At 35.6% G+C, this 6,060-nt stretch overlaps 1 long non-coding RNA gene across 1 annotated transcript; it reads left to right on the forward strand.

Annotated features, from left to right (window-relative positions):
• The first annotated feature begins 3,365 nt into the window (after positions 1 to 3,365).
• Positions 3,366 to 5,590, forward strand: LOC118340196. The gene is made up of 2 exons (XR_004797358.1): positions 3,366 to 4,190; positions 4,992 to 5,590. It is a non-coding gene; the product is annotated as an uncharacterized LOC118340196 (long non-coding RNA).
• Positions 5,591 to 6,060: the final 470 nt, after the last annotated feature.

The following is a 6,060-nucleotide window of genomic DNA, read 5'->3' on the forward strand; positions in this document are numbered from 1 at the left end:
ACTTTATAGCTCATGTCTTTTTTGCTATTCAGGTTTCAGGAATCTGGGTCTGATCACATTGATTTCAGTAAGTTAACCTTTAAGTGTTCTCAATTATTACCTTTTGATCTGTAGTTTCTTTATGAATGTTGAGTGTTTGTCACTAATTTTCCTATTTTTTTCACAGATTTCATTTTCATCATTGTGTTGTTCATGGTAGTGGCCTTTGTTTGTGTTTGTGTTTGTTTTGTGTTTGCGCTTTGGCGTTTTGCGTTTGTGGTTTTGTTGTTGCAGTCAATCGCCATTCGCTGGGCTCAAAAGAAAACATCAGGCCCTTTGCTCTGTGTCATCCCCTCTCTCTCCCTTCACAGTTGATACGGTAAAGACTGACTGAGATCTTTTCAGATAATAACTAATAATACCAATAATCATTGATAAATGTTTGTTCAACACTGACTCTTCTTCGGTCCTTCTCTCTGTCACACTTTGAGGAGATGAAGGCTCTTCTATTTTTACTCTTTGCAAAATAACCATTTATATGATCTATAAAGTTAAAATTAGACATAATATGTGACATATTAGACATATTACCGTCTGCATATTATGTGTAATTTGTTTCGCACTAAAGTGTTCAGTGTTTGTGTTTATAAATGTTATTTATTATTACCTTAAGATATAACAACTATGGTTGTAACTGCTGCCTGTGTGTTTAATACTGTTTTGCATCAGTGTGCTAATCCCTGTCAAACACTGGGAATATTAACCTGTGCATGATTTTCATGGACGTCCTTCATGATTTCCGTGATCTACTGTCTTAGTTAATATGGTTTTAACAATTTATTATTTATTTTTTATTTATTTATTTTTGTTCACTTAATTAAAACATAATGTCTTAATGTTGTGATTTTACTTGTGTTCAATGTCCTTGTTGTCCTGTATTATATACTCAAACAAACATTTCTACCATAATTCCTCTTTATTTTGAGCAACTAGATGATAACCTATTCAACAGACTGTAAAATGGTTTGATAAAACAGTCATACAGTCATTTACTAGTTTATTTAGTACACCTAAAATGAATGCAGTCCTTTAATAAATCCTCCCTTCATAAGGTATAATGTTCAGATTCTGTTGAAATTGTTTTAGAGAGGTGTTTATTCAACTGTGTGATCATTTTGGAGGCTGCGGTTTGTGCTGCTGTTGAATTGTGTTTCACTGACAGATGTTTCTATTATTTTGTCCACCCCATTTATATCAGACAGTAGGCTAAATAACAGAAACACCTGTTTTCTGTAGCTCCATAATACTGACAGCTTCGCTGTTGTTCTGTGTGAAAGTGTTAAACTGAGCTGTATGAACTTGTGTGAATGTTGTCAATGAAATGCTACAGACAAATGTAAAGTCAACAACAAGTTCCAGCAACATTCACACTGAAATATTTTATTCAATTATTCCTCCATCAGTTTCACTGAAAGAGAAAAACATTGACAACAAAGACTTTTATTTATCAAACATTTACTGTAGTATTCAAAGTAACACTGAGCTCTGAATCAATCTGCCTTCATTCAAATGAAGGTCGTGTTTTATCTTTCAGGTATTAAACTCTTTCTGAATAAGTCGTAAAGCAGTTTCACCTCTGAGCACCTTACATGGTGAATCTTCTTCTATAGCTGAGACATCACTGACTATAACATTTCTTACAGTGGGGGAAATATAACAGAGAAGAAAGGTGATAAATGCTCCCTATTCAATGATTCAATAATTCATATTTAGAGTTTAAGGTGGACAGCTGATAATGGCATATGGCTGCTGCTGTGACCTCGTAGTCTTCATAGACTGTATGCTGCTGATAGTTTAGTTATTAATGAAACTGATCAGCTTGTCTGTTTTTTCCTTTTTACAGCCACACAGCAGTTTTAAGTACAGCATGCTATAGATGTAAGTCCAGTTAAGTAAACTTTTATTTATATATTTATATAATGTAGAAACCCTTTTACAGTCCGCTGCAGCAGTACATCAGATTATTGTAACATCATTGAAAATGCCTCAGTGATAGGGAGTTGTTGTGAACTATGATTTACTGTCTGCTTTCTTGAAACTTTTAATGATTTTGAAAACTTATATTGTCTTTGGATATTCTGCTGAGTAGGTTATTGTCTCGTTGCTAAAAATAAAGAGGAATTATGGTAAAAATATTTGTTTGAGTATACACAGTAACTGTTACTAATGATACCAACAACAACAATAATGGTCAGTATTGTTCATATTTGGATGGTATTTACTCCCAGCTGTGCCTCAGTGTCAGCTGCAGATGTGTAATGTAAGCTGTCACATACACACATACATGCAGACCACCTTCTCATAGCGGGTCTCCGCTCTTCACAGTGAAAACTCATTTCCACTCTTCTGCGGGAGAATTTTTTTTCCCACTGAACGCAAAGAATGATAGACCATCCAGTCGCTTCTGCTCTGTGTGCTGGTTTTCCATAACAAGGTAAAGAAAGAGATGATACAATCATTTGTATAAGGTCTGTTTGTTTTTGTTAAACTGAAAACACACTGTGAGACATGCTGTATCTGTTCTCTGTACCTTTGTTTAGATTAACGTCTTAAAACAAGTGCTTCATCTCCTGCAACGTCTCACAGATCTTACAACAACAGCCAGACTTGGATGCAGCAGTGGAATCAGAGCTCATTTAAAACTCCACCTGATCCGCCAAAATAAGAGATGTTTGTTCAATTCACATGGTGTAAACCTCGACGGCGAGAGAAGATTTCACTTCCAGCAAACCCTTTCGGTCCAGCTGGAACTCAAACTTTACTTATAAACGTGGAGTTTTAAATATGCCTGCACTTGCGAACAACTCCCACTAGTTATACAGACACCCTTACAGAAGCAGCATAAGGCTGCTCTATCACTGTTTGTTTAATTCCTCCCTTGAAAGGGCTATCACCTGGTATTAACCGATCAAACTCTAGTTAGAACCTTATTCATTATTACGACGTTCTCACATAATTATCTCTTCTTAGTACTACATAACTTGACAATAAATAATCCTGTCAAGCTGTGATGTCTTTGTATCAACCTTCATTAACTGTCTGTAGTGTCCTGTGTGTCCCGTGTTTTCCTGTGCAGAGCATGCATGAACCCATGCCTACAGTTTAGAAACGAATCAAAACCTTCCCTGCAGAGTCAGTTGTGTCGCTCGCCACACGTCCCCTCTCCACCAGTAACATTAAAGAGTCCTGCAACAACTCCACTCTCAAACTCAGCTCTGCATTCACCAACACCCACGTACCAGTCGCTGTCACCATACAGCTGAGCTGCCTATTACTGAACAGCACAGACGCCTTGATGTGCAGCACGACGGTTTTTTGTTTTTTATTTTTCAGGTTTTGATGATGAACAAAATAAAATAGATCAATAAGTAATAATAATAAATAACTAATTTGCATTAATTGATCAGTCTCATAAATCGAGGGTTGTAATTAATAGTTTGAAGTTCCCGCCTTCTTTTGTGGAAGTGCGGCTATGTTTATTTGTGCTTTAGAACCAAACTGTACAGGAATACATTTTCATATAATTCACCCATTTAAACTATATTAAAGCCTGTGAACACCCACACAGGTGTTTGCAGTTAATTTTTGATTAGACCTCTTCTTGGGACTGTGTGGGCGTGTAGACTGTCATTGACTGATATCTTCCTTTGTTGCATCTCTTAGAGTGGGACGAATTACACTTTATTGTTCTTATTAAAGAATCGAGAATTGTGACGTAATAAATGTCCATTAAAGCTCCAGCCCAACTTCAACCTGAGCCAGAATAACTGAAAACACCTGTGTGGGTGTTCAGAGGCTTTAAGGTTTATAGTTATGCATAATAAAGGTTGTGGTCGCTTTGAGTGACAGGTGGGGAGTCGGTCAAGATGTTGATGGCTAGAGCCGATCACACTGAGCTTCACAACATCTGTGTAGAACAATCAGAGAATGACTTTTTATGTTTCTGATTCACTCTCTTTGTTCTCAGCACTCGTTACAGCCCTATTTAATTCAGTATTCTCACGTGTTTGCTTTATAAATGTTAGTTCAAATGATAAATGTTCCTCTTTTCTCACAGATTACACCTTTGCCATTGCATGGCCCATGGTAGTGGCCTGTTCATATTCTTCTGTCATCATCTATGTCTCCATGATACTCTACAGTGAAAGCAGGTGAGTCTCCACCTCAACTCAAAATCTAGTAGTTGCATACAGCACCTTTCGACAAACAGCACCCCAAAGGATAACAAATCAAAATGAACAACACATAATTCAGACTAATATTTAATACAATAAAAACAATCAAATGTAAAACATCAATAGATAAAAGTCAATAGAAAATAAACAATAACAATACTCCAAATTAAAAACTGGATTAGAAAGAAAGGTCTTTAATTTCCAGGTTTCAGTACTGAGAGAGATTTCCATCCTTATATCCAGAGGCAGTTCCACAGTTTAGGGCCATAAAAACAGACGGCAGTCTCTCCTGAACGTTTATGGGACACATCAGGAACATTGAAAAGAAAAGCAGTGGAGAACCTTAGGGGGTCTGGCTGCAGAATGAAATGAAACTAGATCTCTGGTGTTTTAAAGTCATTTAAAACTTTGTGACGTGAGTCAAAGAACTTTAAAATCAATTATTTTTCTGAAATTCTGTTGTGTTTTTATTACAGACTTCTTATAATCCAGTAAAAAGTGAACTACAGTAGTAAACGATTAATACTAAAAGCATGAGTGAATATTTCAGCAGCTCTCTGAGTTACAAAAGGTCTGACTTTGTTAATATTTCTAAGACGACAAAAGGATTTTTAAGTGAAGTTAAAATGAGAATTTAATTTTAAATCTGAAATCATGAGTGCAGTTTCTCTGCTTTGGGTCTTTTCACATGTTCAGATTAATGTATAAATATATATATGATTATAATGTAATAATATGAGTGGAACCTGACAGTCTTCTTTCTTTTTTACCTCAAAGGTAACAAACATCTTCAGCTGATGACAACTGATACCTGAGGAAAAAGCCGGAGGAGCCGGAGATCAAACCGTCAGATTTCTGCTCAACCCTCCTGAGCCACAGCCGGTGTGTTGGAGGAAACATGTTTTCTATTTGTGAGAAAATGTAAAAAATAAACACTGGCATTTACTGCATCACCACGGCAACAGAGTTCCACGAAATGTTCATAACATATCGTCAATGTGTGAAGAGTTCAGCTGGATGTGGTCAGTCGACAAGGAGAAGCACAAGGAAGTTTAAAACTTCCTGTTTCCAGTAGGGGGCGCTATGAGTACGACTGAGTATTGGCAAGTCGACATGTTCAGGACGGGAATCGATCAGACTCCATCTGATCGATTCCCTGGAGGAGTTTGGGGTCCGTGACCTAAACAAGAAAAGCATTAAAGCTCAAAGAATAAAAGATATAAGAAAGATAAAATAATATTTAAGGGCTGTCTTCTAATAATTTAAAGACTTTAAAATGTATTTTTGTTGTTTTCTTTCACAAACATTCCTGAGATTATATACAAAGGTTTTGAATGAAGATGTTTTCTACAATAAATAAAGTATTCCAACAAAAATTGTGTTGTGTTTCTTTTCCTCCATTATGATCCTAAATGTGATATAAGTTCTGGTAAAATGGGAGAGAGAAAAGAGGAAAGACAGAAGACCTCTAAAGGTCAGATGTTACTAAATTAATGAATAGGTCAAAGACAAAATATTTATATATGTCCATTAACTGAAAAATAGAAATATTTCAAAAAAGAATGAACGTGTAATTATTTACTGTGGATTTAAATCATCATTAATAAAACCAAACAGGACTAAATCTGTATTTACTAGAAAGGACTTTTAAGTTCAAACAAAAACTTTGATTTTGTATTTGTCCATTTTGTTCCATATATTCAAAGTTTCACTGACTTTAGTATCCTTTGTAATATCCTCAATAAAGTATTTGACCATAGTTTTACTGGTGATACAAAGTGCTGCCACAAAATGTCAATAAAAATGTAACTAGTTTTCAGTAACTAAATCCAGGAATATCTATCAA

Source organism: Morone saxatilis, unplaced genomic scaffold, assembly GCF_004916995.1.
Source record: "Morone saxatilis isolate NCDOM2014 unplaced genomic scaffold, NCSU_SB_2.0 Contig6, whole genome shotgun sequence".
NCBI lineage: Eukaryota > Metazoa > Chordata > Actinopteri > Moronidae > Morone > Morone saxatilis.